This window comes from Urtica dioica, chromosome 8 (genome assembly GCF_054948205.1).
Source record: "Urtica dioica subsp. dioica isolate 48M chromosome 8, U.dioica_male_clone48M_v1_H2, whole genome shotgun sequence".
In the NCBI taxonomy this organism is placed as follows: domain Eukaryota; kingdom Viridiplantae; phylum Streptophyta; class Magnoliopsida; order Rosales; family Urticaceae; genus Urtica; species Urtica dioica.
Window position 1 is genome coordinate 46653405 of NC_142763.1, and position 12518 is coordinate 46665922.

Here is a 12518-nt window from a genome sequence, read left to right on the forward strand (position 1 = left end):
AAGATTCACTTTACGGCCAGTCCATCGTTCATAAGGAGTACCAGGAACCGTTTTGGACGGAACTTGGTTCAGAATGTAGGCGGCTGTTTCGAGGGCATATCCCCAAAAGGAAAGCGGGAGTGATGAGTAACTCATCATTGATCTAACCATCTTCATAAGAGTTCGGTTTCTTCTCTCTGACACTCCGTTTTGTTGAGGTGTGCCAGGTGCGGTAAGCTGAGAAGCGATACATTCTTCTTTAAGAAAGTCATCGAACTCTCCAGACATATACTCACCACCTCGATCAGATCGAAGGGTTTTGATCACTTTGCCAGTTTGCTTTTCCACTAAAGCCCTAAAGACCTTAAATACGTTAAAGGTCTCGGATTTGTGTTTAAGCAAATAGACAAACCCATATCTTGAGTAATCATCAGTGAAGGTAACGAAGTATTCGTATCCTCCACGTGCCTGTTGGTTGAGCGGACCACATACATCAGAATGTATTAGTTCCCGCAACTCAGTGGCTCTTCGACCCTTATCGGAGAAAGGTCGCTTAGTCATTTTTCCTTCTATACAGGATTCACAAGTAGGTAGTGAACCTATTGCAGAGGCTTGGAGTGGACCATCCCTCACAAGTCTCTTAATCCTATCTAGACTGATATGACCAAGTCTTAAGTGCCAGAGGTATGTTGATTTTGTTAGATCGGAGGATTCAGAAAGTTTGATCCTCTTTGGCTCCCTAATTAGATCGTTATCTATTTTGGTGTCTAAAAGAGAAGGTTGAGTGGGATAGATGTAGAAAAGAGCATTCTTCATACATGCATCAGTGACAAAAGAATTATCAGGAAACGAAATACGAATTCCATTCTTAATGAACTTTAAACAATAATCTTGCTCACGAAGACGAGCAACGGATATTAAGTTCTTCCCAAAGGTAGGAACAAAATATACATTATTCAAGTTTAAAGTGCGGTCTTCAAAAGACAGCGTCACGGATCTCACAGCCTTTGCAGACACCAGGCTCCCATCACCCCATTCGAAACAGAACTCGCCTTCCTCTAAGCTTTTGGTTTTCTTGAAACCATTCAAGGAACAACAAATATGGTTAGTAGCAGCGGAGTCAAGAATCCATGTTGATACATTATCAGCTACTAAGCATGCTTCGGTAACTAGTACAATACTATGTTCCTTTGCTTTGAGATTGGCTGGACAGTTCTTTTTATCGGCCTTGTGAGGTCTCTTCTTAGTTCCAGAGGCGGAGGCTCTTTGCTCAGTAGCATGTGCCTCTCCTTGATTCCTCTTTCTCTTAGTGAGACCTTCAGCAGTGTGAAACTCCTTCATAAGCTTGGTAACAGTGTACTCTAGCTTGTTTATGGAGTAGTTCATCTTGGCGGTATCAAGAGATGCGGGGAGAGTTTCTAAGATCATATCTATGATATTCTTCCCATCAATCTCAGATCCTAGGATTTCCATTTTATTCAGAAAACTAATGATCAGTATCATGAAGTCTCCAACAGGAGTCCTAGCCTGCATATGACAGTTCATAAACTGTCGGACTGCTTGTAGCCTTGTTTGACGCCTTTGCCCTCCAAACATCTCAAGGAGATTGTAGAGCATGTCAGCGGCAGTTTCGAAGTCACGATGTTGCTCTTTCAGCATATTGTTCATAGATTCCAAGATATAGCACCTCACAATCTCATCGGATCGAAGCCAGGCCGCTAAGGCGTCATTGTCCTCTTGAGTTGAATCATCATTCGTCAGAGGAGGACATGGGGTGGTGAGTACCCATTTGTGCTTGTTAACGGTAGGTATTACGTCGAGGTTACGTTTCGAGTCTATGTAGTTTTCGTTTTCGAGTTTGTTCGAGGAAAGAAAGATTGAGAGATGGTTGAGAGACATATTGCCTATATAAGTTGAAACAAGTTTATGATTAGTCTTTGGTTTAGGATTTATGTTTTATTAAGACTTTTATAAAATCCAAAGGTGTTATAAACCAAACGATAATTTACTCCCTCAAGAGAAGGCCGCAAAAAATCTCCTTTTATAAGTAAATGACACATCATTAATGCTAAGCCAAGATGTCAATACATCTATTTTGACTAGCCACCTTGTAAATTGGTTTGATCACTCACATCCTTTCGCAGGGCCTCGAGGGAGGATTACTAGGGATTGAGCCTAAGTGTGCAACCAACCACTTAGTCTAAAAGATCAACTTTGAAAAACAATCCTCCAAGGGGAGGCCTTGCCATCATCGTCTCACTCTCGGACGTAGCTCAATGAGCAATGATCAGAGCAAAGTGCCCTTGAGTACTCTCATTTAAGAGAGGGCCACGAGGGTGACTCTTAGTCCGGCGACACTTGCACTTTTCATTAGTGTTGGGGATCGTGGGTTACAAACAACAAGTATAACCCTCCCACTTAGTTTTTGGAGTTGGTTCATCGACTCTTATAAGTTCGGAAACAGATTTCCTAGTTAGAGAGCGACAGAGCGGACAACTAGAAGAGAATCCAAGATCGACATGTTCAGAGTAGTATTAGTGCATAAAGGCACAAGGTACATACTCGATCTGTTCCTATTTTCTATTTCGGGAAAGTGCGTGAGGGAAGTGTGAACTTCAACTCACTCGAACACTTGAAAGTTTGAGATTACACATCTTTTTATTTTTCGGCTTGTCTACAAGGAGACCTCCCACTCAAATTTTCAAGAGCATATAGATTTTGAACATATGTGATATAGATATAGTTTTGAAAACATTTTGAAAATTTATTTGATTTGGATGACAAAATATTTTCAAGTTTGAAAGTGAAAACGGTTTTTCAAAATTCAAACTAGTTTTGTAAAAATTCAAATTCGATTAAATTTCAAAAATCAAAACATTTTAATCTTACACATCATGTTTATAATCATATGAAAAACATTTTTGCTCAAGAAAATTTTCTCATTAGAGTTCTATAACTCATGGTAGTGGGGTTGGAAAATCCGGATTTCTAAAAAACTGGAGTTTCAGACAGCCACGCACCTCGGGGTAAAATCGCCATATCTGGCGGCTCCGATGTCCTTTTCATCCGAAACCGGTGGCATTGGACAGAGGACAGACAGAGCTTTAATTTGATTCAAGAATCATTAAATTTAGATTTCTGAGCAGAGAGTTATGCCACTTTTAATGCGGGTTTACTCCAACTCGAAGAAAAAGAAATAAATTAAAGCTTGGTCCTACTTAGGTGCGAAAAAGAATCAAGTGTAACGGAACGTTTTAAGATGTTGTTTAAAGCTTCTATTTGTGTTTTATTAGCAGGGTAATAACATAGAATAAAAGAAATAACAACATGCATAAAACGATTCAAGTAAATAAACGAAACTAGCAAGACAATATAACTAGTCACAAAATTTTACTCGAAATTTCTCAAACCTTTAAAACACGTTTTTCAATATAAAAAATTAAAAACTTTTAGAACTGATTCTAATGTGTTTTTAAAACATCCCAAACTCATAGAAAATCAACATGCTTTTTAATTTAAAGACATGAGCAATAAATTAAAAAAAATCTAAGATAACAATTCTAACTTGTCACAAAATTAGTAAACTTTCGAAAACGATTTTCAAGCTCATAATTTTAAAAACATGTACATGCTAATCTTTGACCATAGCTCTGATACCATTTGTTGGAATCGACCTAGGGTTTAAGAAAATAATTAACGCTTCGATAAGCGGCGGAATTTTAAAAATTTTCTTTTACAAGTAAAACAGTTTTTACTAACCTAGACAAGTGCAAGTACATGTAATTAAAAACCAATATGAGCTAGAAGTTTACTAACCTTTCTTGAAGCTTGAAATTTGAAGAAGCTTTTGGAAAGTTTGCAACGCTCGTCTCCCCTCGCAGCACGTCTCTCTTTCTTTCCTCGGCACCTCGAGCAACCACGAAAGTTTCTATCACTAAATCACTCGAAAAGAAGGAATCAGTGAGTGGGCACTTTTAAACACTACGACTTAAGAACGAGTCTCGAAGTCGCAGAGCTAAACACTAGGTCGAGTGAGGACCTAGGTGCCAAAACAAGAAAAATCGAAAATAAACTAGAAAGAGAGAGAGAGAGGAGTTCGGCCAACAATGTCTAGAGAGAGAGAGTCTCTCAATCTCTAACTTATGTTGAATCAATCAAATGAGAGGAATGAGGTGGGGTATTTATAGGAGGAGGATTACCTTCAAAAGGTAGTTTCCTCATACCCCTTGCACGTCCAAATGAGCTTCTAGAAGCCTTTGGATTTGTTTCCTCATTTGCTTTCTCTCTTAGTTGGCCGAAAATGCACTTTCCTTCTAAAGGAAATGTGTTTCCTCTTTTTCTTTTGGCAAGTATCTTCATACATCAATGCACAAAATAAACTCTCTTTTTCTCTATGGGGCTGCACGAAATTAGTCTCCCATTCTCTTGGGTTGGACGGCCAAAGGGCTTCCAGAAAGCCTTTCTAGATTTTTCTTTACTTGTTCATGACAACATAAGAAAAGCCCATTGAGAATTTTCAAGTAAAATTCTATGAAATCAAATTAATCCACAAGGCCCAATGAACACATCATGGCCAAGTGATCTAGGCCATCATATGACCATGTCAAAAAAAATTTATTGACATTCATTTCATGCTATGTCCAAAAAGACAAATTTACCCTTTTGACAATTTTCGTAAAACTTGTCTCGTTCTTGTTTTGACTTAGCTTCTAGTTTAACTATTCCTATCGATGTGATTCGTGACAGTGACCTCATGGACCCAAATGAACAAAGCTTGAGCTAAACACTTGGACTCAAAAGTTCACAAACCTTTTCCAAGTTTAGCTTAATGCCAACTGACTCCACTAAAGAGTTGACACTGAAAATCTCTCGGTTCAAATGAATTTATTTTCTACTCAAGAATTCACCTAATTATAATGAGCGGATCCACTGAATATTATCTATGTTTACCCTTCATGAATGTCATCAGCTAGTCGGGATTTACTAAATTACCATTTTACCCTTCTAGCTGTTATTTCCTCAACTCCTTTGTCGCTTGTGAATAAGTTAGAAACAATGTATTGACGAGGAGCTAACAAGTCACATTGTTTCATCCAAAAGAGTCAGGACTCAATTTGGACACTGGCCAGTTCATTTATTCACACTCCAAGGAACAAAGCATGAGGTGACATACATTGCATTTCAGCAATCTTGTACATGAATTCCATATCTATGAGAACTTCACAAAGTTACTCATGACAGACTCACAACTTAGTACTTCACCAATAGGCCTTGTTCGGAATCACATAGTGAGTCCGAACTTTGACTTTCTCAAATGAGAATACTAAGGTGTGAAATGGCATGTCTCATTTCAGGATTAAGGTAAGCATGATGCAATTCATACATAGTGACTTCGAGACATAAGAGGTTAAATGGTTTGTTCTTATATTGTCTCTAGAAGTGCACTGGTCAATTCAGTATCTTCGGAAGATACCTAGAAGAACTATAGAGTCCCAAACTCTCAATGCCTCATAACCAGACATCATAGATTCTTCTAACAATCATACTGAGGTCAATAGTCCTTTGACCCTAAGATTGCGAATATATCGTTTTAAGCAAACTACGAAGAGTTTGTTCATGCAAATCTACATTTGTCTCTTCGTAAGTTGTTTAGTTTGTTTATGGACTAAAAGACTAAGGTTTTATCATAAAGCTTCAAACAAAGAAAGAATGAATGAACGTTTCAACTTTATTAATGAATGAATAGGCAATTACAAGCAAGAGTCTTCGTAAGACTATATGACATCAAATGTACATAAATAGACACTACTACTCTTCTTGTGGGCACCATTGACAACAAACTCCCACTTGACTCAAAGAAGATGTGAGTAGTCCTACATGCCTAATCCCTCTCGAAGTTGGTCGAAGAATATGTTTGCTAGGGCCTAGGTGAATGGATCTGCCAGAGATCTACTTCACCTCCACGTCTCCGCGTTGCGCGATCTCTCGAATCAAATGGTATTTCCTCTCAATATGCTTAGAGCGCTTATGGCTTCTAGGTTCCTTTGAGTTAGCGACAGCCCCATTATTATCACAATAAAGGGTTATGGGCTCGTCGACGTTTGGAACAACTTCCAAATACTTAAGGAATTTTCTAAGCCAAACAGCCTCTTTGGATGCTTCACAAGTAGCCACATATTCTGCTTCCATTGTGGAGTCAGCAATGCAAGATTGCTTAATACTCCTCCACACAACAGCTCCACCATTAAGGATGAACACAGATCCCGAAGTGGATTTCCTGGAATCCTTATCGGCTTGAAAATCGGAGTCGGTATATCCCGTCATAGTCAGGTCAGTACCTGAGTATGTAAGCATCAAGTTCCTAGTTCTTCGAAGATACTTAAGAACATGCTTAACAGCAATCTAGTGCTCTGGTCCAGGGTTGGATTGGAAACGACTAACTACGCCAACGGCGAAACAGATGTCAGGTCTAGTGCAAAGCATAGCATACATGAGGCTTCCTACGGCAGAGGCGTAAGGAATCTTCCTCATGTCTTCAATCTCTTGTGCAGTCTTGGGAGACTGGTCCTTAGAGAGTGAGACTCCATGCCTAAAGGGTGTTTGGCCCTTCTTGTAGTCTAGCATTGAGAAGCGATCCATCACCTTATCAATATAAGATGCTTGAGAGAGCGACAGGGTCCGGTTTTTCCTACCTCGAAAGATTTGGATTCCCAGAATGTATGCGGCTTCTCCTAGATCCTTCATATTGAATTGCTTTGCCAGCCAGACCTTAACCTCAGATAACTTACCCACGTCATTACCAATGAGTAGTATATCATCGACATATAGTACCAGAAACACAACTTTGCCTTCGTGTATTAACTTGTAAACATAAGGCTCATCTATTGACTGTTCAAAGCCGAAGCTCTTTACAGTTTCATCGAATCTAATATTCCATGACCTAGATGCTTGCTTTAGTCCATAAATGGATTTAAGCAACTCACAAACCTTGGTCTCTTGACCTCTATCCACGAAACCGTCTGGTTGAGCCATGTAAATGCGCTCGTCAAGATTGCCATTCAGAAAGGTTGTCTTGATCCATTTGCCAGATCTCATAGTCGAGAGCTGCAGCTATGAATAGGAGTATGCGGATGGATTTAAGCATCACGACTGGCGAGAAGGTTTCTTCATAGTCAATCCCTTCTTGTTGGGTATAACCCTTCGCCACAAGTCGTGCTTTGAACGTCTCGACGTTCCCATCAGGACCCCTTTTCTTCTTGTATATCCACTTACACCCTACGGGTTTAATCCCTTCAGGAAGGTCTACAAGTTTCCAGTCTTTGTTGACATACATCGAGTGCATTTCAACTTTCATGGCGTCAAGCCAAAGGTTTGATTCAGAACAAGCCATCACTTGGCTATAGGAAACAGGGTCATCCATGTCGGAGACGGCTACGAGAGAGTCTCCATAAGACATGTACCTGTCAGGCTTTTGAACAGCCCTCCCACTACGTCGAAGTACTACTTGACGAGATTCTGATGAGTTAGGTTGTGTTTCAGTTGGGGTAAGAACAGTTCTGACAGATGAGGTAGAAGCTTCCTCACCCAACTTTTCTTCAAGCACAATTTTGCTTCTAGGTTTTGCATCCTTCATAAAGTCCTCCTCAAGGAAACGAGCATTCGTGCTAACGAAAGTCTTATCGTCCTCGGGACTATAGAAAGTAAAACCTTTGGTTTCCTTTCGATATCCCACAAACAAGCACAATTCTGACCTACTAGCCAACTTGCTAGTCTTTTGCCTCAGCACGTGTGCAGGGCAACCCCAAATTCGGATGTGGCCACGATTCACTTTACGGCAGTCCATCGTTCATAAGGAGTACCAGGAACCATTTTGGACGGAACTTGGTTCAGAATGTAGGCGGCTGTTTCGAGGGCATATCCCCAAAAGGAAAGCGGGAGTGATGAGTAACTCATCATTGATCTAACCATCTCCATAAGAGTTCGGTTTCTTCTCTCTGACACTCCGTTTTGTTGAGGTGTGCCAGGTGCGGTAAGCTGAGAAGCGATACCTTCTTCTTTAAGAAAGTCATCGAACTCTCCAGACATATACTCACCACCTCGATCAGATCGAAGGGTTTTGATCACTTTGCCAGTTTGCTTTTCCACTAAAGCCCTAAAGACCTTAAATACGTTAAAGGTCTCGGATTTGTGTTTAAGCAAATAGACAAACCCATATCTTGAGTAATCATCAGTGAAGGTAACGAAGTATTCGTATCCTCCACGTGCCTGTTGGTTGAGCGGACCACATACATCAGAATGTATTAGTTCCCGCAACTCAGTGGCTCTTCGACCCTTATCGGAAAAAGGTCGCTTAGTCATTTTTCCTTCTATACAGGATTCACAAGTAGGTAGTGAACCTATTGCAGAGGCTTGGAGTGGACCATCCCTCACAAGTCTCTTAATCCTATCTAGACTGATATGACCAAGTCTTAAGTGCCAGAGGTATGTTGATTTTGTTAGATCGGAGGATTCAGAAAGTTTGATCCTCTTTGGCTCCCTAATTAGATCGTTATCTATTTTGGTGTCTAAAAGAGAAGGTTGAGTGGGATAGATGTAGAAAAGAGCATTCTTCATACATGCATCAGTGACAAAAGAATTATCAGGAAACGAAATACGAATTCCATTCTTAATGAACTTTAAACAATAATCTTGCTCACGAAGACGAGCAACGGATATTAAGTTCTTCCCAAAGGTAGGAACAAAATATACATTATTCAAGTTTAAAGTGCGGTCTTCAAAAGACAGCGTCACGGATCCCACAGCCTTTGCAGACACCAGGCTCCCATCACCCCATTCGAAACAGAACTCGCCTTCCTCTAAGCTTTTGGTTTTCTTGAAACCATTCAAGGAACAACAAATATGGTTAGTAGCAGCGGAGTCAAGAATCCATGATGATACATTATCAGCTACTAAGCATGCTTCGGTAACTAGTACAATACTATGTTCCTTTGCTTTGAGATTGGCTGGACAGTTCTTTTTATCGGCCTTGTGAGGTCTCTTCTTAGTTCCAGAGGCGGAGGCTCTTTGCTCAGTAGCATGTGCCTCTCCTTGATTCCTCTTTCTCTTAGTGAGACCTTCAGCAGTGTGAAACTCCTTCATAAGCTTGGTAACAGTGTACTCTAGCTTGTTTATGGAGTAGTTCATCTTGGCGGTATCAAGAGATGCGGGGAGAGTTTCTAAGATCATATCTATGATATTCTTCCCATCAATCTCAGATCCTAGGATTTCCATTTTATTCAGAAAACTAATGATCAGTATCATTAAGTCTCCAACAGGAGTCCTAGCCTGCATATGACAGTTCATAAACTGTCGGACTGCTTGTAGCCTTGTTTGATGCCTTTGCCCTCCAAACATCTCAAGGAGATTGTAGAGCATGTCAGCGGCAGTCTCGAAGTCACGATGTTGCTCTTTCAGCATATTGTTCATAGATGCCAAGATATAGCACCTCACAATCTCATCGGATCGAAGCCAGGCCGCTAAGGCGTCATTGTCCTCTTGAGTTGAATCATCATTCGTCAGAGGAGGACATGGGGTGGTGAGTACCCATTTGTGCTTGTTAACGGTAGGTATTACGTCGAGGTTACGTTTCGAGTCTATGTAGTTTTCGTTTTCGAGTTTGTTCGAGGAAAGAAAGATTGAGAGATGGTTGAGAGACATATTGCCTATATAAGTTGAAACAAGTTTATGATTAGTCTTTGGTTTAGGATTTATGTTTTATTAAGACTTTTATAAAATCCAAAGGTGTTATAAACCAAACGATAATTTACTCCCTCAAGAGAAGGCCGCAAAAAATCTCCTTTTATAAGTAAATGACACATCATTAATGCTAAGCCAAGATGTCAATACATCTATTTTGACTAGCCACCTTGTAAATTGGTTTGATCACTCACATTCTTTCGCAGGGCCTCGAGGGAGGATTACTAGGGATTGAGCCTAAGTGTACAACCAACCACTTAGTCCAAAAGATCAACTTTGAAAAACAATCCTCCAAGGGGAGGCCTTGCCATCATCGTCTCACTCTCGGACGTAGCTCAATGAGCAATGATCAGAGCAAAGTGCCCTTGAGTACTCTCATTTAAGAGAGGGCCACGAGGGTGACTCTTAGTCCGGCGACACTTGCACTTTTCATTAGTGTTGGGGATCGTGGGTTACAAACAACAAGTATAACCCTCCCACTTAGTTTTTGGAGTTGGTTCATCGACTCTTATAAGTTCGGAAACAGATTTCCTAGTTAGAGAGCGACAGAGCGGACAACTAGAAGAGAATCCAAGATCGACATGTTCAGAGTAGTATTAGTGCATAAAGGCACAAGGTACATACTCGATCTGTTCCTATTTTCTATTTCGGGAAAGTGCGTGAGGGAAGTGTGAACTTCAACTCACTCGAACACTTGAAAGTTTGAGATTACACATCTTTTTATTTTTCGGCTTGTCTACAAGGAGACCTCCCACTCAAATTTTGAAGAGCATATAGATTTTGAACATATGTGATATAGATATAGTTTTGAAAACATTTTGAAAATTTATTTGATTTGGATGACAAAATATTTTCAAGTTTGAAAGTGAAAACGGTTTTTCAAAATTCAAACTAGTTTTGTAAAAATTCAAATTCGATTAAATTTCAAAAATCAAAACATTTTAATCTTACACATCATGTTTATAATCATATGAAAAACATTTTTGCTCAAGAAAATTTTCTCATTAGAGTTCTATAACTCATGGTAGTGGGGTTGGAAAATCCGGATTTCTAAAAAACTGGAGTTTCAGACAGCCACGCACCTCGGGGTAAAATCGCCATATCTGGCGGCTCCGATGTCCTTTTCATCCGAAACCGGTGGCATTGGACAGAGGACAGACAGAGCTTTAATTTGATTCAAGAATCATTAAATTTAGATTTCTGAGCAGAGAGTTATGCCACTTTTAATGCGGGTTTACTCCAACTCGAAGAAAAAGAAATAAATTAAAGCTTGGTCCTACTTAGGTGCGAAAAAGAATCAAGTGTAACGGAACGTTTTAAGATGTTGTTTAAAGCTTCTATTTGTGTTTTATTAGCAGGGTAATAACATAGAATAAAAGAAATAACAACATGCATAAAACGATTCAAGTAAATAAACGAAACTAGCAAGACAATATAACTAGTCACAAAATTTTATCGAAATTTCTCAAACCTTTAAAACACGTTTTTCAATATAAAAAATTAAAAACTTTTAGAACTGATTCTAATGTGTTTTTAAAACATCCCAAACTCATAGAAAATCAACATGCTTTTTAATTTAAAGACATGAGCAATAAATTAAAAAAAATCTAAGATAACAATTCTAACTTGTCACAAAATTAGTAAACTTTCGAAAACGATTTTCAAGCTCATAATTTTAAAAACATGTACATGCTAATCTTTGACCATAGCTCTGATACCATTTGTTGGAATCGACCTAGGGTTTAAGAAAATAATTAACGCTTCGATAAGCGGCGGAATTTTAAAAATTTTCTTTTACAAGTAAAACAGTTTTTACTAACCTAGACAAGTGCAAGTACATGTAATTAAAAACCAATATGAGCTAGAAGTTTACTAACCTTTCTTGAAGCTTGAAATTTGAAGAAGCTTTTGGAAAGTTTGCAACGCTCGTCTCCCCTCGCAGCACGTCTCTCTTTCTTTCCTCGGCACCTCGAGCAACCACGAAAGTTTCTATCACTAAATCACTCGAAAAGAAGGAATCAGTGAGTGGGCACTTTTAAACACTACGACTTAAGAACGAGTCTCGAAGTCGCAGAGCTAAACACTAGGTCGAGTGAGGACCTAGGTGCCAAAACAAGAAAAATCGAAAATAAACTAGAAAGAGAGAGAGAGAGGAGTTCGGCCAACAATGTCTAGAGAGAGAGAGTCTCTCAATCTCTAACTTATGTTGAATCAATCAAATGAGAGGAATGAGGTGGGGTATTTATAGGAGGAGGATTACCTTCAAAAGGTAGTTTCCTCATACCCCTTGCACGTCCAAATGAGCTTCTAGAAGCCTTTGGATTTGTTTCCTCATTTGCTTTCTCTCTTAGTTGGCCGAAAATGCACTTTCCTTCTAAAGGAAATGTGTTTCCTCTTTTTCTTTTGGCAAGTATCTTCATACATCAATGCACAAAATAAACTCTCTTTTTCTCTATGGGGCTGCACGAAATTAGTCTCCCATTCTCTTGGGTTGGACGGCCAAAGGGCTTCCAGAAAGCCTTTCTAGATTTTTCTTTACTTGTTCATGACAACATAAGAAAAGCCCATTGAGAATTTTCAAGTAAAATTCTATGAAATCAAATTAATCCACAAGGCCCAATGAACACATCATGGCCAAGTGATCTAGGCCATCATATGACCATGTCAAAAAAAATTTATTGACATTCATTTCATGCTATGTCCAAAAAGACAAATTTACCCTTTTGACAATTTTCGTAAAACTTGTCTCGTTCTTGTTTTGACTTAGCTTCTAGTTTAACTATTCCTATCGATGTGATTCGTGA